Source organism: Mustela erminea, chromosome 3 (assembly GCF_009829155.1).
Source record: "Mustela erminea isolate mMusErm1 chromosome 3, mMusErm1.Pri, whole genome shotgun sequence".
NCBI lineage: Eukaryota > Metazoa > Chordata > Mammalia > Carnivora > Mustelidae > Mustela > Mustela erminea.
Window position 1 is genome coordinate 150,845,781 of NC_045616.1, and position 27,020 is coordinate 150,872,800.

At 43.9% G+C, this 27,020-nt stretch overlaps 1 long non-coding RNA gene across 1 annotated transcript in view; it reads right to left on the bottom strand.

Annotated features, from left to right (window-relative positions):
- Positions 1 to 18,876, bottom strand: part of LOC116587043 — a 39,728-nt gene extending 20,852 nt beyond the window's left edge. Inside the window, exon 1 of the long non-coding RNA XR_004284275.1 lies at positions 18,620 to 18,876. This is a non-coding gene — a long non-coding RNA (uncharacterized LOC116587043). The remainder of the gene's footprint in view (positions 1 to 18,619) is intronic.
- Between the last annotated feature and the right edge of the window lie 8,144 nt (positions 18,877 to 27,020).

A 27,020-nucleotide genomic window follows, 5' to 3' on the forward strand; every position in this document is an offset into this window, starting at 1 on the left:
GATCAGAGCAGAAATCAATGAAACAAAAACCAAAAGAACAGTAGAACAAATCAACGAAAGTAGGAACTGGTTCTTTGAAAGAATTAATAAGATCGATAAACCCCTGGCCAGACTTATCAAAAAGAAAAGAGAAAGAACTCAAATTAATAAAATCATGAATGAAAGAGGAGAGATCACAACCAACACCAAAGAAATACAAACAATTATAAGAAAAGTATTATGAGCAATTATATGCCAGCAAATTTGACAATCTGGAAGGAATGGATGCATTCTTAGAGACATATAAATTAGCAAAACTGAACCAGGAAGAAATAGAAAACCTGAACAGACCCATAACCAGTAAGGAGATTGAAGCAGTCATCAAAAATCTCCCAAAAAACAAGAGCCCCGGACCAGACTGCTTCCCAGGGGAATTCTACCAAACATTTAATGAAGGAATTAATACATATTCTCCTGAAACTGTTCCAAAAAATACAAATGGAAGGAAAACTTCCAAACTCATTTTATATGAGACCAGCATTACCTTGATCAAAACCAGACAAAGACCCCAACAAAGAGGAAAATTACACACCAATCTCACTGATAATCATGGATGCAAAAATTCTCACCAAAATACTACCCAATAGGATCCAACAGTACATTAAAAGGATTATTCACCAAGACCAAGTGGGATTCATTCCTGGGCTGCAAGGTTGGTTCAACATCAGCCAATCAATCAATGTGATACAATACATTAATAAAAGAAAGAACGAGAACCATATGATACTCTCAATAGGTGCTAAAAAAGCATTTGACAAAGTATAGCATCCTTTCTTGATCAAAACCCTTCACAGTGTAGGGACAGAGGGTACATACCTCAATATCATCAAAGCTATCTATGAAAAACCCACAGCAAATACTATTCTCAATGGGGAAAAATTGAGAGCCTTTCCCCTAAGGTCAGGAACACAGCAGGGATGTCCACTCTCACCACTGTTGTTCAACATTGTACTAGAAGTCTCAGCCTCAGACAAAAAAACAATAAAAGGCATCCGAATCTGCAAAGAAGTCAAACTCTCACTCTTTGCAGATGATATGATACTTTACGTGGAAAACCCAAAAGACTCCACTCCAAAACTGCTAAAACTTATACAGGAATTCAGTTAAGTGTCAGAATATAAAATCAATGCACGGAAATCAGTTGCATTTCTATACACCAAGAGCATGACAGAAGAAAGAGAAATTAAATGTTGATCCCATTTACAACTGCACCCAAAACCATAAGATACCTGGGAATAAACCTAACCAAAGAGCAAAGGATTTGTACTCAGAAAACTATAGAACACTCAGGAAAGAAATTGAGGAAGCCACAAAGAAATGGAAAAATGCTCCATTCTCAAGGACTGGAAGAACAAATATTGTGAAAATGTGTATGCTACCTAGAGCGATCTACAAATTTAGTGCAATCCCTATTAAAGTACCATCAACTTTTTTCACAGAGCTGGAACAAACAATCTTAAAATTTGTATAGAATCAGACAAGACCCCAAATAGCCAGAGGAATGTTGAAAAAGAAAACCAAAGCTGGTGGCATCACAATTCTGGACTTCAAGCTCTATTACAAAGTTGTAATCATCAAGACAGTATGGTACTGGCACAAAAACAGACACACAGATCAATGGAACAGAATAGAGATCCCAGAAATGGACCCTCAACTCTATGGTCAACTAATCTTCAACAAAGCAGGAAAGAGTATACAATGGAAAAAAGACAGTCTCTTCAGCAAATGGTATTGGGAAAATTGGACAGCCACATGCAGAAGAATGAAACTGGATCATTTCCCTACACCACACACAAAAATAGACTCAAAATGAATGAAAGGCCTCAATGTGAGACAGGAATCCATCAAAATCCTTGAGGAGAACACAGACAGCAACCTCTTTGACCTCAGCCACAGCAACTTCTTCCTAGAAACATCGCCAAAGGCAAGGGAAGCAAGGACAAAAATGAACTATTGGGACTTCATCAAGATCAAAAGCTTTTGCACAACAAAGGAAACAGTCAATGAAACAAAAGACAATTGACAGAATGGGAGATGATATTTGTAAATGGCATATCAGATAAAGGGCTAGTATCCAAAACCTATAAAGAACTTACCAAACTCAATACCCAAAGAACAAATAATCCAATCAAGAAATGGGGAGAAGACATGAACAGACGTTTCTACAAAGAAGACATCCAGATGGCCAAAAGACACATGAAAAAGTGCTCAACATCACTCAGCATCAGGGAAATACAAATCAAAACCACAGTGAGATACCACCTCACACCAGTTAGAATGGCTAAAATTAACTAGTCAAGAAAAAACAGATGTGGGCCAGGATGCCAAGAAAGGGGAACCCTCCTACACTATTGGTGGGAATGCATGGTGGTACAGCCACTCTGGAAAACAGTAGAGAGGTTCCTCAAGAAGTTGAAAAAAAGAGCTACCCTAAGACCCAGCAATTGCCCTACTGGTTATTCACCCTAAAGATACAAATTTAGTGATCTGTAGGGGTACATGCACCCAAATATTTATAGAAGCATTGTACACAATAGCCAAACTATGGAAAGAGCCTAGATGTCCATCAACAGATGAATGGATAAAGAAAATGTGGTATATATATACAATGGAATACTATGCAGTTATCAAAAAACTCAAAATCTTGCCATTGGCAATGGCATGGATGGAACTAGAGGATATTACGTTAAGCGAAATAAGTCAATCAGAGAAAGGCAATTATCATATGATCTCTCTGATATGAGGAACTTGAGAGGCAGGGTGGGGAGTTGTGGGGGATAGGGAAGGAAAAAATGAATAAGATATGATCAGGAGGGAGACAAATCATAACAGCCTCTTAATCTCAGGAATCAAACGCAGGGTTGCTGGGGGGTGGGGGAGAGGGATAAGGTGGGTGGGTGATGGACATTAGGGAGGGTATGTACTATGGTGAGTGCTGTGACGTGTGTAAGCTTGATGATTCACAGACCTGTACCCAGGGGGCAAATAATATATTATATGTTAATGAAAAGTAAAGAAGAGAGCTTGGTTATAGATCCCCAAACATTGAGCTGGAATCTGGATCCATATCTTCTAATTCAAAGACTACATTCCCTTTCTTGGTAAGATCAGCTTGTCTCATGGCTTTAAGTATCACTGATACATTTATATGTTCCAAAAAATATCTCTCCAGCTCAGATTTCTCTGAACTTTCAACTCACACACCCAACAACATTTTTTTGGTATTTCTAGTGGGATACGTACCAATGTAAACAACTTCTGATAACTATTTCCCCTCCTCCAACCACCAACTCCTCTGAGTCTTCTCCATCAACGGAGTAAATGGTGAAGGGCAGTAGAGTAAGGCGCCCCAAATATGACCAAAAGAGGTCAGGACCTCCCACTCCAAAGTCTGCTGCTTTGGCATACTGATCATTTTGAGCTGTAATCACCTGAAAACACCAAAAACAGGGAAAAGCTTTCTCTGAACCCCCTTATCTGCCTAAAAACAGGTCCTCCAAAAGGAATTCAGTTGTCACGGATCCCTTCCTGAGAGTTTCATCAATGGAGAGGAGATGGGGAGAGAAGGAGCCACCACACCCAGCAAACTCAGTCACGAACTGTCCTACCTCCAATCTTGCTTCTAAGGACCCCTTCCTCTTTCCCAAAGATCATTCACTACCATGCTAAGAGGGCTACACCCCAAATTTCCCAAATAAAAATGGTATTTAGACCTGAAATTTAAAACCATCTCTTTGACTTACTCATTTTTGCTCCATTTCTGCCGTGTATCCACGAGGTATACGTGTAAATAAACTTGGTGTGTTTTTTCCTTTGCTCATTTGTCTTTTAACATGGAGAAGGCTCAGCCAAGAACTCAGGAGGGTAGAGGGGTAGATTATTTTTCCTTTCCTACGAGGGTAACTCCCATCTCACAGTCAGTTGCAGGGGCGAAAGCTCTGGCATCATCCTTGGCCTTTCCCCCACACCCCACATCTAATCAGCCAATAAATCCTGTCAACTCTGCCAAAACTTATAGAATCTGATGGCCACCCCTCCCCTACGTCACCTCTCGGCTCAAAGCCACCACCACCTTTTACCTGTATATCTGCACTAACCTAACCTCCTAGGGTTTCAAGCCCCCAGCCCCACCACCCCACAACATATTTTCCATCCTGAAGTCAGCATGACCTTGTTAAACGTAAGTCAGAACCCATCCCCCTCTAGTCAAAACCATCCAACAGCTTCTCACCTCATCTCCTGACCTGTACTTCATCTGGACGTGCCTCCCGGCCTGTCCCTTCTCTGTCTTCCTCCTAATTCTCTCTCTCCCTCACTCTCCTCTTTGTGTGCACTTGGCCTTGACAGTGTCTGGCACTCCCCTGCCTTCTCTCCTTGCTTCTACTGTCCCTTCCGCCTACCATGCTCTCCCCCACTACCCTCCTGGCTCACTCTCCTCCTTTAAGGTCTTTACTCAAAAGTTCATGTCATTCTGTTCAGTGGGACTTCTCTGAGCACTCTATCCAAATCTGCAAACCACCTGGGTCGTTCAGCTATTAAGTTTCCACCTCTTGACTTCGGCTCAGGTTGTGATCTCAGAGTCCTGGGACTGAGCCCCATATTGGGCTCTGCTGTAAGCGTGGGGGTGGGGTCTGCTGGAGGATTCTCTCCCCTTCCCTCTGCCCCTCACTCCACTCGTGCATGCTCACGCTCGCTCTCTCTCTCACATAAATAAACCTTCAAAAAAATACAAGAAAATGCCACCCCAAAATATGCCATTTGAGCATAATAATAAGATAATTAAGGATAATTAGGATAATTACTAATTAGGATTATCTTGAGCTGAAGGCAACTGAGACCAAGCAAACACAAAAAGAGCTCTGTGGCCTCCCCCATCTGTCAGAAAGGAGGGCACAAATCTGCCTTTCCTCTACCAGGAAGAGAACAATCCTAATCACCAGAGACACAAGATTAATCTGCATAAACAAATCTTAGCAAATAACCCTTCTCTACCATTAGCTAGCCCCCTGTACTTCTTGTTCACCTGCCCACAACTGATGGTTTCTAAAAGCCCAAACCCTCTTTCCTTTGTTCTTCATCACGTCTCCACCATGTATAAAGCCTTTTGTCAAAATGGCATATAAGACCTTGAACCCAACCACTTCTCTAGAGTTTTCATTTCTTTTCTGTAAAGCCCCCATGCATGTAAAATTAAAAATCTTAGTAAAGGGATGCCTAGGTGACTTAGTTAAGTATCTGCCTTTGGCTCAGGTCATGATCCCAGGGTCCTGGGATCAAGCCCCAAGGCAGGCTCCCTGCTCAGCGGGGAGTCTACATCTGCCTGTCCCTCTGCCCCTCCCCCTGCTTGTGCTCTCTCTCATTTCAAACAAGTAAAGTCTTTAAAAAAAAAAATTAGTACAATTTCTAGTCATTTTCTCCTGCTAATCTGTCTTCTGCCAGCCTAATTCACAGACAGCAGGCACTGAACCTGGAGGAAAAGTTTTTTCTTCCCGTACAATCACTTCTAACATACCATATATTTTCCTATCTACCTTGTTTGTGGTGTGTCTCCTTGCACTGTAATGTAAGTTCTATGAAGACAGAGGCCTGTTTTGATCACTACTGTCTCTTCAGCACCTAGAATATTACCCAGCACATGATATAGGCTTAACACTGGTTGAATAAGTAAATGAATGCGGAGTCCTCTCCCCTACAAACAGTGCCTAGGAAGGCGGCCATGTGAAAACTGTAGATTTCTAATAGTAAGTGAAAGATGTTACCAGTCATAAAAATATTCTTAATCATTGATGCAAGTAGTCAAGAAGGCAAAAGTATGGGAAATAATTGAGAACACTGGCCTAGGAGCCAACAAGGCTATTTTTGTTCTTGATACCATGCCACTGGGCAGAGCCTCAAGCTTCTTGGGGAAAAGGGGGGAGAGGCAATAACTGACATTTTCAGTAAGAATCAGTAGGAAAGGCAGTCTCTAGAAACTAGGGATTTTTAACAAATGTGTACCCAAGAATTTATTAGAGAATATTTTGGTCATTCAGCTCAACTGAAAAGATAAGATGAGCAAACACAAATGAAACTTGGTCTAGGATGAAGTTCAAGACCTATCTGGGCCAAAAAGTCATGTGCCATTGTTAGGGGAATTCCCAGAAGCTGCCAGAGCTGGGGCTCAGGCCAGTAAGGGATTATCTCCAGGAAAGTGTTCCCTGAGTGTTTTCCAACCACACCCACGACGCTTCAGAGCCCTCCTCCGTAAACCCCAAATGCCGCATTTGGTTGGTGCCAATTTTCGTATTTTTGAAAAATGCTTTTCCAATGCAGCTTAGAAAGCGGAGAGAAACAGACTTTAGGGAAGGAGCTTCCCCCTTCCCCATCTGCTTCCTCCACAACCGTGAATTGCGACACCTGGCCTGACTCTCAGGCAGGGGATCCGGGATTTTTCTGTTTCCAAACAAAGCAGAGAAGACAGCTCCTGGCTGCTTGTAAACCTCTCTTGGAACTCCTAATAAAAGCACAGTTGGTGTATCATGGTTCTTGGTGTGGTCTTTTCTCAAATTTACACTTTTCTTCACATGGAAGGAATCTGCAATCCGGAGGGTAGCTACTCGTATTCCATGCCGTCCCCCACCCCCAATTCCCCACACCTCGGGAAGTTGCCTAGAATCACCTCCCTATTTGGGTTTCCTTTTGTTATTCAGGTACACCCTCCTCCTGAGGTTGAAATTCAGGAAGCACAACCTGCAATTTTCTCCTCTCTCTTTCACATTTGCTTCTTCCATTCAAATCAAAGTGACCAAACAACCAGTTTGGCAAGTCCTGGGTTTTGTTGTTGTTGTTGTTGTTGTTGTTGTTTGTTTCCTTTTTTCTCCCTTGGGGGACTCCAGGCCGCCCAGCAGTGCTGATCTAGATCAGCCCAGTTAAGACTTTTTACGACAGTAAGTTTATGGGACAAAGGGAGACTCAGAGTGACAGGTGAGGTTGTCTGGAGATTGGCAAAATCCACTGGATGACCCTCAAATTTTTCACCATATTTGTTACTTGTCTATTTTCATTACGGTAGCTTTCCTCTGGCTCACCGTGGGGACAGCCTACTTTGTCAAGGTGAGACGCGACTCTATCACCAATACTTCGGTGGAAACTTCTACTCTTCCCCTGCCCCTACCCAGGTTTAGCGACAGAATTCTGCGACATTTCATTGAACTAAACTAACCCTACTCAATGGCTGACAAATAAAATCCAACGGTATCATTTTAATGTAGCATCATTAATGGCATCACTTTAATACAGTTTATCCATTTCTCTAGCTTTTTCTGCCCACCATTTCACTTAACTATTTCAGAATTGCTGATAGAAGCTTTCTTTTTCATTACATTTTTCTATGGGGGGGCGCCTATTTCTGGACAGACTTGCTGTAGAAATGAATATTTAAATATTTCATTTAAAACTTTACCTTACCCTGCTCAAATGAGTTATTTCTTTTTATCCAAGTATTTAAAGAGACCCATAATATTTTAATATTACCAACATTATTTTTACCTATATTATCTTTAACATCATCAACAACATTCTTCTATTTTTAACTGTTTTATATCCCCTGGCTATATAGGAACTTCTAATTTAATGTTCCTGCAGGTTGACAGGGACCTAGAATTCTAGAAGACACACAAAGTTCCAGTATTTTATGCAAGGAGCAGACAAGTGAGTACTGGATTTCAGGTGGATGACACTAGGAGGGACTTGGGTCATGTGTGAAACTGAAGAGAATTTTTCACAGAAATGTTTCTCACATCAGAAAATGCCAGAAAGTTCTTTCAGAGCAGGAATCACCACCAACGTGGGAGATAAGCCCCATTTCCTGATTGAACTCCACCTGCCACAAAGAGGTGGCCCTGGTCATTCAGCTACACTCAAAGGATAAGATGAGAGAATGGAAATGAAACTTGGTGACACTTAGGTGACCACTGACCTAAAAGACTCTTCTAAGCAGCAGCTGTTCCCCAGATGCTACATGTCTGCTTGTCCTGGTTGCAAAAGAGGAAGCTCTTCTCCAGTTAACGCTGAGGCGGAAGCAGCAGGAAGGCTGGAGGTGACATCCGTGAGCACTCGGAACATTCCTTCAAATAAAGGTGAGGCTATCCAGAGGGCTTTCCTTCCAGACGTGAGTGTAGTTCCACAGTTTTTGCATAGATTTACCCAGATAACATCTCATCACCTTGAATATATATGAAAAGTTCCTCATGAAAGCCTGTTTTGAAAAAATTGCAATCTGCTTCTGTCAAACAAAATAAGAAAATATACCTAAGTGGTTCTCAATTTCATTAAAATTCCTCTGAAGCATATTTAGGTGGTTTACACAAAGCTTTCCTATCTTGGCTTTCATGGCATGAAACAACAGAAAGGGACCATAGAAGCATTTCTGTAGCTGGGTTTCTTGGGGAGGCTGGGTTGGGGGGGAGTAGAGACTGGGGAAGCCGAGAATGACCTAATTTACATCTCGGCTCTGTTTGAAAATCAAAAAGATGCCTGCCCCCCAGTGACTGCCATCTGGTCTTAAGCTAGCCCTTCCTCACCATCCTTATTGCTCCTGCTCTGATTTCATCTAGGTTCACGTGGTGCCAAGGCAAAACTCCGCAGTGTTCGGCAAAAGCCTGTGGCTAAGTCCCATTAGACAGAATACAAAATTAAGGTATCTAACATTTATAGAGCAGCTCGCCATGAGCCAAGTTCTGCCAAGTTCTATTCAGCGTGCTTTGCTTGTGTAGTCAGGCTTTATCCTCCCTACAACCCAAGGAGGTAACGGCTGCTAATTCTACCCCCACTGTACAGACCAGCAAACTGAGACAAAAGAAAGAAATGATTTGCCCCGATCCTCAGCGTGTGAATGTCAGAGCCACTGCCTTTCTCTTACGCAGCATGTCCAGAAAAACACAAAAGGAAGGAAAAATGTCTTCATATTTGGTTTTCAAATCTTTCAGATTTTCTATATATTCAATCTTGAACTTTTAATAACGTACTAAATCTTTAAGCTCTCTAGCTTTGTCCCCTGAGTATTTATCACCCCACTTAAAAGAATTATTATTTCAGAAAAATTGTTGGAATTCACATTAGTTATCTATCTCAGTTAAATACATTGCTCAATTCTGTGCTTTGCCTTAAATGCTCAATGTAGGAGGAAAAAAACATCTATTTGACCCCAAAGTAAAATTCATTCATTCACAGTTTTACGAAATTTCAGAAATCCAAAGTATGTCAGCATAAGTTGCGAAACTCCCAGTGAGTTTAAGGAAAAATACAAGTTGTTTGCACTGGTGGAAAATAATTGACTTTAGTTTATAAACACAACAGCATATAGTAAAGCTTGATCACCACACAGGCATCCTGGGGAAAAACACCCACAAATCATGCCATTATCGTTCCTTTCTCTTCAGGAAAAAAAAAAATGTACTTTCTTGGTATTTCTAGTGTAACTCTCACATCCTGACAGTAATATCAGCAGTGTTATCATCCAATATCAAATGGTGACAGGACTTTTCATGTCCTAGGAAAAAAGATTCCAGCACTTTCTACATGAAAAAGCTTCTTCGGAGGAAGGGGCAATACTATTTCCACAGGTGCATGAAGCTTAACATCTGCGTCCCCTTGAGCCAGTAACCACTAAACTTAAAACACAGTTTTCATCTGTGGGTTTTAGATCTGATAAACAGTGTTAGGTTTTCCCACACCTTCTGAGCTGCCTTGCTTCGGGTAGCATTGTTGCGCAAGTTGCCACAAGAAAACAAAAGCTTTTGAAAACAATACTTGGAGCGCATGTCGATAACATGAACTGCGAGTGAGGTCACGCTATTGTGGACAGCGTTGACTTCAGCAAGTAGGAACTTCTGTTCGGCTTTGTTCTGCATTGTTCTTCGAGGGTCAACAAAACAGCCAGTGAGACTCTTTTTTTAATAGTCATCATTCGAATAAATTATTTAAGTCCACTCGTCAATTTGGAAGCTCCTTGAGGGCAAGACTGCTTTTGCTCAGCCACTGGTCTTTGTATCCTTAGTGGATTTAGCAATAGATGTTAATTAAAAATACACATGCACACACACACGTCTATACAAACATTGCCATGTGTTTAGAGTTGGAATGATTAAAGTGTAATTGAAATAGATCGCTCTAATTACAATGGAACGGAGGGGCGCTCCCAGGGAGGAGGGAGAGAGCACTTAGGAGATTACTAGATGACTCTAGGCAAGGACCACAGGAGCCAGGGATTAGGGAAGCAGCCACGGATTTCAACCAGACACCCCAGCTCCTGAGCCTCTTGGTTATCCTGCCGTAGCCTGGGCGACACGCCTAGGACACGACAGTTAATGAGAAAACAAGCTGCCATGCTTAATTTTTAGATCTTTCAGAAATTTTATATTTTCAACTCTAAACCTGGATGAAAGTTGATTAAATTTTCTATTCTCTTATGTGTCTCAGTAAGTCATTTATCATTCTATTTCACCTAACGTTTTTCCATTGGCAAAAACAAAAAGAATGAAAAGCAGTGATTTACCACATTAGTGGTCTATTCCAAGTAAACTCTCCTAGGGAGATGTTCAGGAGGCAGAATGGGTGGGACGAGGGTTGACTGGAGTAGGGGTGTAAAAGAGTTAAAGAAACACAGGGTGGGTGGGGGAGAGAGACCACCTTTTCTCTATTTTGAGAAACTGGATGCTGAAGACAGCAGTACCATTACTGGGACCAGGAAGGCTGAAGGACATCCTTCCCAAGCAACTGTTACAAGAACCTGCCTCCCCTCTTCTAGAAGATTCGCCATGATTGTTGTGTTCAGCCTCTCAACCGATGCCATTGGCATTATATTTAATCACTGTGTAGTTATTTCACTCCAGATATTTCTAAAATGCTCCAAACAGTCCTGATCGAGCTAAAAAGCGTAGTGTGTAACACGGAGAACCGAGATACGTTCTAACAACTCAGAGCATCTCTCTCGCAGGGCTGTGTATTTGCTGTCACTGCTAATTGATATTGTGGAGGACCGGGCCCAACCAGTCGCCGTGCTGAAGTCTGACAACTTATGCAAAATCGTAAGTCTCAATCCTAACAGGTTTGAATTAGAAATGACACACTGCCTTTTCTATATGAGTGCATCTTTAATTCTAGTGTCTAAGAGTTTAGCTGTCACAGGGAGTTGCAGAATTAGCTAACTAATGAACTAAGTGTTAAAGAGAAAGTAGCAAGCTGACCATTACTAGGATTTGCCACGGTCAGTGCCTTGACTACAAGACCATCTGCCTGATGACAAGCTCTGCCTGAGGGTTCCTGTGGTCTTAGGAATACCAACACTTCTAAATGTTTCTCTACCACCAGTTTGAAAAGCCTAAATTTCAACTTCTCCCTCCTCACAGAACAGCAAGAAAGAACTCCTCATTCCCATCAGAGTCATTCATGTGTCTTAGAACTTTACTGCTTCTTTCTGCAGCAAAAACAAATTCTGTTTCCAAATGAAAGGACGGCCTCTCGGACTTGTTCTGGTCCCTACTTACTGATTCACAGATATAAAGTGTGTATCTCGTACTTGCTTTGTGCCTCAGTGGACATCTAGATATTGTGGGTCCACAAGAAACCTGTGCTCCGGGGGTATCATGGAAGGCATACGCAAATAGGACAGGGAACAACAGCTGTGGACATTGGGGTTACCCAATCTCTTCTCCTCCACTCTTCCGTCAGATTTCATGTATAAAACACAAGTTCAAAGACAAAATTATTTCAGAACTCCACGATGACAACTGCAGAGTGTCTAGCCAACCATGACACCCTTCTGAGCATGGGGCTCTGTGTGGTCACACACCCATGAAGCTGGCCCCAGCGACAACACAGACACGGAGCCAGGGGACTCTGTGAAAGGCTCACACCAGAGATGGAACAGTCACGCCAGAGATGGAACAGTCACGCCAGAGATGGAACAGTCACGCCAGAGATGGAACAGTACTGAGAAGACAGTCCTCATCCCTGCTTCCCTCTTGCCCAAATGCAAATTCTCACGAGTCTACCACAACAGCTTCTGGATTCCAGAATATGATACTAACTCAAGTGGGAATGGAAAGAAATGACATAGGACCCAAAGACCAAGTTCTAGTTATCTGTCGCAATGTAATATACCATCTAAAATAAGTGGCCGAACACCATCTTATTGCTCTTCGAGTCACGACGTGGAGGGCCACTTACCAAGAAGAAACTCGCTCCTTGTACTATGATCCAGAAATAAAATTCCATTGTGTTCAAGCATATATAGGTATGTATACACGTGTGTGTGCGTGTATGTGCGTGTGTGTGCGTGTGTGTGTGTGTGTGTGTACATGGAGAGAGAGGAACTTGGGCAAATCTTGGTTGGGACACTCTTCAGTCCTTTATGGCACTGATGCATGTCGCTAGGTGGGATTCAGCGGGCACAGAACAGGTTTGAATGGTTTCACTCCACTGCCTGGGTCTTTCCACATGGTGGCTCCTGCCGAGTAGCCAGACTTCTCGCTGGCGGCTCAGGGCTCCAAGAGCAAGCACTGTGAGGGCCAGGAAGAGGAAACTGCCAGCTTCTTGAAGCCTGGGCTGGAACGCTGGCACAATATCACGTTTTCAGTGCTTTGTTGGCTACAGCAATCACAGAGCCTGCCCAGATTCAGAAGACGCAACACCGACCCACCTCTTGATGGGAGAAGAAGCTGCACCTTCCTGAATCTGCCACTTTTCCCTTATCAAGGATCATTTCTAGACATACTATGAAAAACCCTTACTTTCAAGACATCTGGGTGGCTCAGTGGATTAAGCATCTGCCTTCAGCTCAGGTCATGATCCCTGGGTCCTGGGATGGAGCCCCGCATTGGGCTCCCTGCTCTACAGGGAGACTGCTTCTCCCTCTGCCTTGCCCTCCCCACTCCTTGTGCTCTCTCTCTCTCTCTCTGACAAATAAATAATAAAATCTTAAGAAAAAAAAACCCTTACTTTCATTGAAATTAACAGATCATTGTGATTTTTCCAAATCTGTTTTCCAGTTAAGAATTTGTAAATTAGAGGTTCAACAGATCTTTCAGTCAGCAGCAGCCTTGTCCCCTTCAATTAGCACTGATGTGTTTCATCGTATATCATATGTATAGTTATTTTTTATAGTTATATTCATCTATGTGTGCATAACTGCTCAATAATTACACCTATCCTAAAGCACGTTGCCTTCCACGGCTTTTGTAATTTCTTTCAGAATATAACATACTTTCTAATAAGAGCAAGGGGTCAATAAACCTGAATTCTGATGAACAGTGTTGCTCCCCCTGTAGAAAGATAAAGATGTAGTGGAGAGAAGGGGAACATGCCCCCCAATGTTCATAGCAGCAACGTCCACAATAGCCAAACTGTGGAAGGAGCCAAGATGCCCTTCCACAGATGAATGGATAAGGCAGATCTGATCCATATATACAAGGGAATATTCCTCAGCCACCGGAAAGGACGAACACCCGCCATTTGCACTGACATGGATGGAACTGGAGGGGATTCTGCTGAGTGAAGTCAGTCAAGCAGAGAAAGTCCATTATCGTACGGTTTCACTGGCATGCGGAGCATAAGGAATAGCATGGAGGACCACTGGGAAGGGAAGGAAAAACTGAAGGGGAAGAAACCAGAGAGGGAGACAAATCATGAGAGACTCTCAACTCCAGGAAACAAACTGAGGGTTACAGAAGGGAGGAGGGGGAGGGGAAGGGGGAACAGGGTAATGGGGGTTAAGAAGGGCTTGTGTGGTGATGAGTGCTGGGTGTTATACGTAACTGAGAAGTCACTGAACAGTACAACCAAAACTAATGATGTACTCTATGTCGGCTAACAACGTAATAAAGAGAAAGATATGAAGCCAGTTTTGAAATTATTTCTTCCATACATCTGAAGTTTTATGTTTCTAGAATGCTATCTGTAACTTTGTGCTCCATAAAAGGAAAAATTCTGTGAAGGAAAACTGTGCTTCCCCCTGAAAAGTTGGGTATGTTCCATGCCCCGTGGGCTGCCCCCGTCCTGTTCCCTGTTTGCCCAGGGCATCCCCCAGGACTGGAGATCTGCCTTCATGCACATCACACCTTCATCCAGTTCTGGAAATCGCCCTGTTCTATCTTAAATATGGACTATTCCCTATCCTCTTTTTTTTTTTTTTTAAGATTTTACTTATTTATTTGACAGACAGATCACGAGTAGGCAGAGAGGCAGGCAGAGAGAGAGAGAGAGATGGAGGGAAGCAGGCTTAGTGCTGAGCAGAGAGCCCGATGCGGCGCTCGATCCCAGGACCCTGGGATCATGACCTGAGCCGAAGGCAGAGGCTTTAACCCACTGAGCCACCCAGGCGCCCCTTCCCTATCATCTTTTTATCTCTTCTTGAGATTCTATTTCAGATAACATAGACCATCGTGCCCTGCGCTCCTTAAACTCTCCTTGTCTTTCTGTACTACATTCTGGGTTAATGCCACAAATAAATTTTTCAGATCCTAGCATCTTTCCGAAACTCTGCTAAAATAGCTCTTTTGACCTCCTTTAAGATTTTTAAAGGCTTTTGCTTTGATTTCTAGAAATTCTAATTTAGTCTTCTTCAGACATGCCTGATCTTGGCATAGGATATTAGTCTTTTCCCCACGTTTCCTATTTTTGTGCTTATTTTGGTCATTAATCAGTTTGCACACAGTCTCTGGTCTCTACATCCTATTGCCTAGAGTTCTTGGCCATTTAACTCTGCTATTGGTTTCACCTGCTGACATTGGTTCACAGAGAGTGCTCCCCAACCCCCCAATCCACTCCAACCCTTGCCCCCAATATCCCTTGGGATGTGGGATTTGCAACAGTGAGCTCCTGTTCAGTGGGGATTTGCCTGGGAAAATCCAGTGCTGCCTGGGCTGCTGGAACATTCCTCCTCCTAAGTTCCAGAAGCACTTGCTTTTCTCAGAGTTTCAAGGGGTATCCACAGCCCAAGACTACTGCTTATGCTAACTTATTGGCTTTGGGAGTCCCTTGACAATGCAGGTAGCATAAACTCAATCCCAAATCCATAGGACAATAACCCTGTGCTAACAATTCCTTGGGAGATTGCAGAAATTTTATGCAGAACTTTGGCATTCCAACCATTTTGAAGTGTGTAATTCCATAGCATTGAATAATTCAGTGTTGGGCAACTGTCACCACTATCTGGTTCTAAAACATTTTCATCACCCCAAAAAGGAAATCTGGTGCCCATTAAGCAGCCACTCCCATTCTCTGCTCCTCCCAGCCCCTGGCAACCACTAAACTGCCCAGGCCAAGACAGGAAAAAACCCTTGTCATTGCTTTTGGCTGTGGAAGGAATTTTTTCAGGTTCTCAGATTTATGTAGGTGACTTATTTCCTTCTCCACTCCTTGGCTGGTCCAGAGCCTCATCTCTATCTAGGCTGCTGGTGTAAACCCTTTGGACTAAAAGTCTTTCTTAGGATATATATCCTGAGTTCCAGGCCCTGAGCAGGTATCTGTGAATAACCCAGACAAAAAAACCCCAGCCTCATGGAACTTGCTCTCTAGAAGGAAGGCGGCAGAAAATAATAACCAATAATAACCAAATTATAAGTAAATACAAGATAAGGAATGAGCAATGAAGGGAGCAGTAGATGATTAACAGAGAGATTGGAGGTGGGCAGGAATACATGAATCAGAGAGCTTTGTGGGCCATTGTGAGAATCTGACCTTTGTTCTGAGAAAATGAAAAGACTCTGGAGAATTTTGTGTGAAGAGTGACAGATATGACTTACATTTGAAGCGGATCATGATGGCTGATATTGAAGTGAGACCCCCAGGACAACAGAGAGACAGACACCTGTTACAACACCACTGCAATAATCCCCGAAGTGGTGGCAGGCTGCAGTGAGGAGGAACAGCAGTGTCATGGTAAGAAGTGGCTGGATTTTCAATGTGTGTTGAAAACTGAGCCCACGGGGTCTACGCATAGACTGGTTTTATTATGCACGAGAATCATCAAGAATGGTGTGGTAGGCAGAACAATAGTCCCACAAGGATGTCTGTGTCCTCGGGGAGGGGTTAGGGAGATGGCTGAAATCAGGGAAAGGGATTAAGAGACACAGACTTCAAGTTATAAAACAAATAAGTCACAGGATGTAAAGTTCAGCATAGGGAAGGTAGTCCACAATAGTACAGTAACTTTATATAGTAACAGATCATAACTAAACTTATTGTGGGGGTCATTTCATAATGTATAAGAATGTTGCATCACTATGATATACACCTGAAACTAACAGATTATGTCAATTATACTTCAATAAAAAAAATTATTTAAAAAAAAGAAGATGCCTATATCCTAATCCCTGAACCTATGAATATGTTGGGTTATATGACAAAAGAAAATGGATTAAGGATTTAGATAGAATTAAGGTTGCTAATGACTTTAAAATTGGGAGATTATCCTAGGTTATGTGGGTGGACCCAATATACTCGTAAGGGTCCTTAAAAGTGGAAGAGGAAGAACCAGAGATGGCAGCTTGAGAAAAACTCCACCCAACCGTGCTGACTCTGAAGATGGAGGGATGGGGCCATATGCCCAGAAGTACAGACAGCCTCCAGGAGCTGGAAAAAGCAAGGACACGGATTCTCTTCTAGAGCCTCCAGAAGGATAACAGCCCTACCAACACCTGGATTTTAGCCTGGTGAGACTCATGTTGGACTTCCAATCTAAAAAATATAGGAATCTGTAATGTTCTGTAATGTAAATCTGTAAGTAAATCTGTAATGTTCTAAGCTACACAGTTTATGGTAATTTGTTACAGCAGCAATAGGAAGCTAATGACATGGGGAAGACAGTAAGTAGAAGAAGTCTGGGGATAAGAATCGTAAGTTCCATGTTAAATATCTTCTATTCCTCGAGAAAATCTGGCACACGCAGGCCAGAAGACATGCATGTGCTTGTTCATAACTGCATGAGAGTAAAAGTCCTGACACGTGCCAAGTGTCCATGCCAGGAGAATGAATAGAACACGGGGCTCCAGTCCTGCCATAGCATATTACACGGCCATGAAGTGAATGAACTACAACTGGCAACAACACAGATGAATTTTAGTAACAGTTTAAAGAGTGACATTCTTTTGTGTGCAACAAATATTGAATGATGTTTTAATTGTCCCCTGGTTGATTGCTAGCTGGCTACATCGTTCCTCTCAGAACACCCTGTCACCAAGCATGGCTCCAGAATTGGCTCCTAGGCTCATCTGTCTTTGATTTTGGCTCCAGAAGATTTTACTATCCTTTTTTTTTTTTTTAAAGATTTATTTATTTTTCTGGAGGTGGAGGAGGGCAGGGGGAGGGGCAACAGACGAGGGAGAGAAAATCCCAGCAGACTCCACTGAACAGAGTCCAATGCAAGGCTCCATCCCAGGACCCTGAGATCATGACCTCAGCAGAAACCAAGAGCCGGCACTTAACCGACTTCATCACCTAGGCACCCTGAGGATTTTACTGTCTTAAGAGCTCAGTTCACACATTTAAAAGGATGTGTTTTAGAAATTTTGTCTGGCATTTGTAGGTATGTAACATTGGAAGTATTTTCTAATTATCCAACTGTCTGAAAAAGCTTAAGAATTCCCAGGCCTTCTAGCTTAATCAGTAAGTAAAAATCTCAGGGTAGAGCCCAAAGCGTTCTCTATGTTTTTAAAGCTCTATGGGTGGTTCTAAAGCAAAATCACTACAGCAAGCACTGAATAAATCACTGATTGACTAGCTGGGGGAGAGAGGAGGCTGTCTTAGCGGGAACCTAAAGTAAGTCTAATCCCAGGCTTGAGACCTACATGAGCACATCGAGAGCAGATCCACCAGATGTCTGTTTGCCCAATGAGCTAAAGGGCTCCAGAGAGATAACACAGCCCAGAGGAAGAAAGAACTGGCTACAAGATTAATTCCAAGTAGACTTCAGTGTCTGCGACTAGGGCTTTATGCTGGAGAAAGACAAGAATCAGACATACCAAGTTCAAATCCTCTATGATCTTGACTTTTACCTACCTCTTTAAGCCTCAGCTCCCTCACTTGGAAAATGGAAATACAAGTAGTACCTACCTCTGGGGGCTTCTGTAAACACTAAGCAAGGCCATGTTTCTAGAGTTAGTCCCATAAGGGCCTGGAGCACAGTAGGTGCACAGTAAGCATTAACTGTATAAATGAATGGAAATTACCCTTTCACTGAGACCTCCAGTCCTCTGAGTGCTGTGGGACTAGACTGCAAGGAAAAAGAGAGTGAAGGAGCATGGGGGGAGTTATCCCCAATGGCCAAGCCCAGCAGCTTGGCCCTTCAGGGGACAGGAAACAGGAGTGCCCGGCAGACACCTAGGTGATCCCCAGCAACAAGGGTTTGGGTGTCTAGCAGAAGCCTCATCACAAGAGTAAGAACAGTGATGATCAAGAAGCACAAGGAAATCCTCCAACAGGTTTGCTTTGAATCCCAGTGTGGCCACGGCCCTGACATGCATAAGAGTGGGTCTTGATCCTAAAATAAATAGGATTTCAAAAGACTGCTATTCCAGACATGAGCGCAGTCAGTAGGGCCTACCTTGAAGCTCTATAGTCTCCCGAAACCAGTGGCTTGCTGGTAAACCAGCTCTACAATTCAAAACGGTTCAAGTCCTCAAGCGAAGAGCTTGTCAGTTTCCACGGCGTACGTACTCGCCCCCACCATGGCCAGACGTGCTCGCTCCCACCAGGGGCGGACGTACTCGCTCCCACCATGGCCAGACGTGCTCGCTCCCACCAGGGCCGGACGTGCTCGCTCCCAGCAGGGCCAGACGTGCTCGCTCCCACCAGGGGCGGACGTACTCGTCCCCGCCATGGCCAGACGTGCTCGCTCCCAGCAGGGCCAGACGTGCTCGCTCCCATTGGGGTCCGACGTACTCACTGCCACGTAGGCCCGAAGTACTCGCTCCCATCATGGCTGTGCGCACTCCCCTCAACCATGGGCGGACGTGCTCGCTCCCACCGGGGCGGATACCAGGAGTGTGGCTCCACGGGTTCTCGCGCACAACAGTGATCTCTTCTCGGAAGGGCAGGGCCCCCAGCAGCCAGGCGCAGTGACAGACGCCCCGTACGTGGAAGCGACTATGCGGTCCCGGAGAAAGAGCATTTCGATACACGACTTAGCTCGTCCTGGTCCCGAGTGCCGTGTACAGAAGGAATCTTCTCGTCCTGACAGGCGTATTTACAACCCCCGAAAGAAATACTGTACATACTCTGCGCCCCGGCCTGTCTGCAGACTGCCCGGTGGCGCTTTGTTCTCCTTTAGGAGAGCCCTCACGTCTTTGTGGGAAACTGGACGTCCTCCAGGCGCTACTGCGACAATGGCTGACGACGCCGTCAAGGTAAAGCGCCCTCGCGTCACGGGGGTCCAGTCAGGGCAGTCACACTTGAAACTCAAACTCGGTAGAGAAGTCGGTCAGAGGACTGTTCATCCTTTTTTTTTTTTTTTTTTTTAAGATTTTACTTATTTATTTGACAGAGATCACAAGTAGGCAGAGAGGCAGGCAGAGAGGGGGAAGCGGGCTCCCCGCTGAGCAGAGAGCCCGATGCGGGGCTCGATCCTAGGGCCCTGAGATCATGACCTAAGCCCAGGCAAAGGCTTAACCCACTGAGCCACCCAGGCCCCCCATCATCAAATTTCTAATGATTCATTAAAACAGCACTGGCTGGAAATGTGGGAAGGATGAAACACAGCCGTCAGCATGTGCCCGTATCCCCCGGATGGCAGTTACAACACAGGTCCCTGGGCCCTAAGCCCCTGAGTGTCTGCTACAATGGGCCTGGGACCTGAGAACGTGCATTTCTAACAAGTTCCCAGGTCCCCCTGATGGTGCCCATCTGGGGATCACCCTCAGAGAACCACCTGAGAAGTGTTTCTCCTGAACCAGCTCTCGGCAGCCAGTGTTTTAAAATTAAGCCTGAGTTACCCATCGAAACCAAGAGACACCAAAATTTTAGAAGTGGTGCTTGGACGAATAGGAGATTTCTGAAAGACTGGTAACATCAGCCTTGGGTCCTCGGTGAAATTTCTTCCAGGAGTTACAGGGCGACGTCTGGTTCCTTAGCTTCCTGCGGGGAGCGATCATTCCGTTTTCAGCCTTGGCAAATAGGAGAGTCGCTTGGAATCACACAGCAAATGAGGAGAGAAGGCAGCCCCCCAAATGGAGGCTTCTCCCTCCTGTCTGCCTCCGTCCAGGGCCCAGAAGGCAGACGGCAGGACGTGACCCTAGGAAGATGAATTTTCAAGGTTGTCGGTGGTCAGAGCATGGCCCTCACATTTCTGCTTTTTTTTTTTTGGCCACGCTCTGAAATTCCAGCGTCCCCTTTCCTATAAAGAAGTTGCTCTATGTACAAAGGTGGTTGGTTTCGTAGCCTATGCCCAGGAGAGACTAAAACAAAAACCCCAAAAGTTATTTTTAACAGTTGATGTAAGCAGGATGTGAAGGTCATTGTTTTAAAATCACATCTCCCAACAGAGAAAAATAATCTTAATCGGGGTGTTTTGTTTTATTTTGTTTTGTTTTGTTTCTTGTCTCGTTCACAATACTCCTTTTCTAACCAGCCTAGAAACTGTTATTCCATCCTTGGTATTTTTTTGAGTTGTTATTTTTTTACATAACCTTGAATTGAATTCAGGTCCACCGTGGCTTTTTAATTTTACACGTGTTAGTCATGATTGGCAAGCAGACTTTCCCTGTCTGGTCTCAAGGTCATGTTTGCAAACACCACCCACCATGCCCCCACCAGGGACATCTCAGCCAGCGGAAGCCAGGTCTGGGTCTGCACCCCTGTCTGCAAATGTTATAAGCCCCATTCTCCCCTGACGTTATCTTCTAAGCCAGCCAGATGTCACAGGTTTGCTGTTCAGTTATGGCTCCTTTTGTTTTCCCCCTTGTAGTCAGATAGCTTTTAGGGTCAGTGATCAACAGGCATTTTAGAAATGAGATGTGGTCCATGGCATGAGGGGTGAATGACCCATTTAAGGGGATTCAGCTCAGTGGCTCTGTCCCTGACACATCACTGGCTTATGGGTCTGGGGGGTGGGGAGCAGTCCCTCTGGGGGCTGCAAAGAGGGAAAGAGGACTCCAAGTCTTCCTTTTATCCTCTCTCTGCTTAATGAAAGGCAGGTCCTCTCTATAAAAAAAATCACTTGTTGCAGGTCATGATCTCAGGGTCCTGGGATCGAGCCCCGCATCGGGCTCTCTGCTCAGTGAGAGTCGGCTTCCACCTCTCTCTCTCTGCCTGCCTCTCTGCCTACTTGTGATCTCTGTCTATCAAATAAATAAATAAATTCTTTAAAAAAAAAAATCACTTGTTTATGGAACTTGGGATTTCAGGTGATAGCTACTATTGCCGAAAACCGCTATTTATTCAGCTTGCCCAATCTGTCAGACAATGTGCTCAGCACTGTGCAGGCACCTGGAAGATCCCTACAGTTGTCTTTATTTTGTATATGGGAGCAACTAGGAGATGCTGGGTCACCAGCCTGGGAACACGACAGGCAGCCAGTTCTATTGTCTGCAAGCCCTCCTAGCCGAGGCTTGTTGCCTTCGTCAGCCCGGGCTGGCCTCACAAAATACCAGAGACCAGGTGGCTTAAACAACAGACATTTATTTCTCACTTCTGGCGACTGGGAAGTCCAAGATCAACGTACCAGCCGATCTGTGTTTGATGAGCCCCAGCTGGCCTGGTTTGTAGACTGCCACATTCTTGCTGTGTCCTTATTTGGCAGAGAGAGAGAAAAAAAAAAAAAATCTGGTCTCTCTTCCTCTTCTGATAAGGACCCTAATCCATCACCAGGGTCCTACCCTTCTGAGCTCAACTAAACCTGATTAGCTCCCAAAGGCCCCACTTCTCAACGATGTCACATTGGGGGTCAGGATATCACTGGGTGAATTTTGGAGGACACAAACATTGAGTCCATAACATTTATTGGCTTCTTTATGCTAATCCTTCCATGTGTATTAGTTCTTCTAATCCTCACAAAAGACTTACAAGAACATTATTGTCATCTCCATTGTACAGATAATAGTAGAAGCACAGAGAGGTTAAGCAGGTTGCTCTAGGTCACATGGCAATGTGAGTGCACAGCTGGAACATGAGCCTAGGCAGCCAGCTCACCAACCCCCAGAACTCCAGCAACAGAGGAATGTGTGCCATACACAAGAAAAACATGGTGAACTAGAAGCTGGATACTTGGGGTCTAGTTCTAGAACTTTCTCTATCTCCTTATGTGACTTAGACACCCCCCCTCCAGAGCTCTTCAGGGTCCTACTTTCTTTATAAAATGAGGAAGTTAAAAATAAAATAAATAAAACTAGTATCTCTAAGCTGGCTCTCAGTTTTAACCATATGTTCCCCTGCTTCTGTCAGTCCAGTCAGCAAACCCCCCATCAGGCACTGATGGGGTCACCCCGTGATGATGACTGACATGAGGAGGATCTCAATGAGAACTTGGGACCCACCAAGGGTTAAGTTGTCTTGATAAGGACTCTCTCAAGAGCCTCCTCCAGCGTCAACTTCTGGATCCAGACTCGCTCAGCAGAAACACACGGCCACAGTTCCCTCTGTGGGGAGGGGAGCCCTCCTCTGCCAGATGGCTTCATGGGAGACCTTGCAGTCACATGGGGTCCCATGTCCAGAAGGGCCTACACCTGGTTCAGTGCATTGCAGCCACTGTCTCAAATACCTAGAAATTTTGGAATGAAGCCCCCCTCCCCATTTCCTCTTTGCCCAGGCCCTCCAGTCTACATGGCTGGTCCTGCCTCCACTCGTCTATACCACCCATTCTCCCAGTCCACAGATGCAGTTCTCTTAGTGGGGATTGCTCAGAACAACCTTGTGTCCAGTCTACATGAGCCTTTCTTGTTTGTGACACCCATTTTCCAAAATGGGTGCTGGAGTCCTGGGGAGGAGTCACGGTGGCATCCCAGAAGGAGCGGTTCTTAGTGTGAGGGCCCCAGGGCTCAGTGGTTGGTGATGGCCCTGGAGCCAGCTGTCTGGATTTGTGTTCCAGCTGTGCAGTCACCTTGCTGTGTGACCTGGAACAGGCTGCTTAACCTCTCTGTGCTTCCATCTCATTATCCTTACAATAGCCGTAATCATAACCTCATAAGGCCATTGTGAGAATTATTCTAGTAAAATGGGACATTTTCATCAACAAGTATTATTTTTTATGTCTATAGAAGAAAACGTGTAGTTAGCTTTTTCTTCATTTTTTTTTTCTGTTCTGGCAAAAAAAAAAAAAAAAAGTACAAAGGAATGTCATAGGACTGAATGTTCTGGTTTTCCTCAGAAAGAACTCAATGAGATTTCAGGTCATTAGGCCAGCTCAGGGAACAGGTGAGATTCTAACTAAAGAAATTAGGGTAAATAGCTAATTAAAGTCTTGAAGACACTAGCTAGGGATCAGGTTATATCACAAGTTCCAAATGCCAGCATCCCTGAGGGTTCCGAGTCTTCTGGAAACACTACCGGGAAAGGACAGTCCAAAAGTATTCTAACCTTAAGGGGGAAAAAAGAAAAATCAAATTTAACTCAAAGAGATAAATCAGCAATGGGATTGATGTGAGCTCAAGAATTAATAATTAGGCAATCATACAAATGGTGACTGTAAGATAATGGCAGATATCATGTGTGTGTCCCTTTCAAAGTGTCATGACATTGATCCTTGGGAAAAACTTTTTTTTTTTTTTAATTTTTGAGCAAGAGAGAGAGAGCACAGGAGAGACGAGGGAGGGCCAGGGGAAGAAGGAGAGAGAGTCTTAAGCAGAGGCACTGCTGAGCATGGAGCCATGGGGCTCGATCTCTCGACCCTGAGATGATGACCTGAGCCAAAACCAAGAGTGGGAGGCTCAGCCGGCTGAGCCACCTAGGTGCCCCTGGGAATCACTTCTAAAAACAAAGTAGGTGATGGTGGCACAACCTTGTGAATGTATTCAATGCCACTGAAGCGTACACTTAAAAATGGTTTAAAAGAAAAATAAGGAAGAGAAAGAGGTCAAGCCCACTCTTGTCCACTCACATATCATTGTTCAAAAGAGTCCACCCTGACAACACGTCCCTCAGCCCCCCCATTCAAACATCCCACGAACCCCAGGCAAGTCGGTCACACATACTCCAGTTGTGGTATAAACGTCGGTTATGCAATCATGAGTGAATGAAAAATCAAGAAGATGAGTGATTCCACACTGAAACCAACATTTCCTGCTGCTCCTCTCCCAAATTTCTGGATTAAGTTTATCAAGAGAGTATCCCGAGATCTTGAGATGAGGTGTTTTCTAAATGTATGCAACTTGCTGTTACTTAGCTGTGCCGGGCAGGATTTTTCTCAGTACTGTGCACCCGACACAAAACAAAAGCATAAGTAGCCGACCGAGGCTGACAAATTTTGAATGTCATGTGCACTTTCCAAGCTCGCATTTGTATGCTTTAAAATAGCCTCATTTTATTATTTGCTGTTTTTATATGAAGTTGTCAGAAGTCTGAAACTGACAAATATTTGTGCTAAGAAAATGCTGTTTTTGTTCGTTTTTTAAAAGCCAAAGTAGGATGGGGGTGTGTGGATGGCTCAGTCAGTTAGGCATCTGACTCTTGGTTTCGGCTCAGGTCGTGATCTCAGGGTTGTGAGATCGAGCGGCCTGTCGAGCTCCACGCTTAGCTCAAGAGTTCTCTCCCTCTCCCTTTGCCCCTCCCACTCATGCTCGCTCTCTCTCTTTCTCTAAAATAAATAAATAAATAAATAAATAAATAAATAAATAAGTCTTTTAAAAAAAGCCAAAGTAGGACAAATTAATAGTTAATTTGTGTATCTGTTTCTCCAGTCAGCCAAGCGCGTTTTATTTTCTTTGTCCTTAACAAAAGTTTTGTGGACTGTTATAAACAGATACAGGTGAGCAAAGGAGACCTTCCTGCCCTCAGCACAGGCTGTGTATCTGGGAATCCCACCGGATTGGACGCACCCCAGAGCCTAGAGTGTGCCTACAGGATGTTATGACCCTCAAGCTTCCTCCGCGGGATGGGACGGGGCGGGGGGGATTTTTCTCCACTGCCCCTGAGCTTCTCTCATCCCAGTATGACCAAAGAATCATCTTAGTTCACGATGGGTCCGGCTCCTATCAACAGGTTAGGGAAATGTAAATGACACAAAGCTATATATAACCAAAAGCCAACTAAAGCTACGTTTTTACCATCTGCATATGGCTGGACAAAACAATGAACAGATCTCTGCCCCTTTCCCTGTACTTATGTGTGCCTTTTCCCTTTTAGGAATGTACTAATAACATGCTGAATGACCAATTTAGATAATCACCCTTCCAGAAATTATCTGGGTCCATGGTCTGTCCAAGAACCCCTCAAGAAATAGCCTTCCTCTCACTGACACAAAGAAGGTATTTTGAAATCTCGCCAAGTAGTAGTTGACTAATTTAATCGGTATAGGTACAAATTTCTCCATATGGAGAAACCCAGCTTGAGCTAGGTTCACTATCAGTGAACTATCAGTGAACTTCAGGTTCACTATCAACATTAGTAAAAGCAGGTGAAGATATTTTAGCATCTTAGTGGTGAATTAGATGCACCAATATAATTGAAGCTTAAAATCCATTAAGTCTGTTTATCTACCCATAAAATGAGGAAATTAATTTAATTAACATAAAGCAATGTGGCCATCAATAACTGACACAGGTTTGCTATTACAGTAATTGTCATCAACATTCTAATCTTTGCTTAATACCTACGGCTCAAAGGACACAGCCCAAATGAGGAATTTGGCTATTATGCCTTCTAAGTATAGAATGAACTTGCAGCTGCCTTAAGTTTTTGATGAAATAAGACACTGTCTGTTATTAAATTACAAATGCTCAAGCTGATCAGAGGGAGGAAATATTCTAATTTAGCTGGTTGTGCAATATTTAGCAAAAACGGATGGATATTTAGGGGGAGGGGTGTGTATAAGATTCCAAGAACAGTTCAACAGATCAACATTTATGGTATGAAAATAGCCCCCCAAATTGCCAGTGCTTCATTACAGGGTAATTTTAACTCTATAAATTTAGTCCCACAAATATCACCAGATTGACACTGTGCCCCTGAAGATCACATTTTTATAAAACATTATTGAATTCTCAGTGGAAGTCATGGCCACTTGAGGCATCTTCATTGACCTACATGGTTTGGGTTGATGGCCGCTAAGCAGTGTTTAGAGACTTCCAGTCCTAATGGGGCTGAGTCGATCTAGGTTGGAGAGAGCTGTCCCACATTATAACTTCTATCAGAAGAGGAAAACAAAGATTTCAATTTGAGCCTGTGATTCCGTGATAGTTAACTTTATGTGTCAACTTGACTGAGCCGTAGGATACCCAGATATTCAATCAAACATCATTCTGAGTATTTCTGTGTGTTTTTGGATGTGTTTAACATTTAAAATGGTAGACTGTATAACAGATCGTCCTCCTTAATGTAGGCAGGCCTCGAGAAATCCACTGGCATCCTGAGAAGAATGGAAATCTGACCGTGACCCAGATAAGAGGGAATTCCTACTGCCTGACAGCCTTTGAGCTGGGTCATCCATTTTTTCCTGCCTGTGGGTTAGAACTGAAACTTTGGCTCTTCCCATTTCTTGAGATTGGGCGTTTTGGCTGAACCTACAGCATCATCTTAGGCATTTAGACTTGAACTAGAACTACAGCATTGTCTCTCCTGGGCCTCTAGCTTACCTGTGGAAGATCTTGAGGCTTCTCAGTTGTGGAGGCTCTTCTTTAGACGATCTCTCTCACACCCCCCACCCTTTTTTCTTATGTGTGTGTCCGTGTGTGTGTATGTGCATACAAATATACACACACCGTCCACTGGTTCTGTTTCTCTAGACAACCCTGACTCATACAACCTCATACCATGCTTATCCCATAACCAAACGATTGCTCAAGCATGACATGTCAATT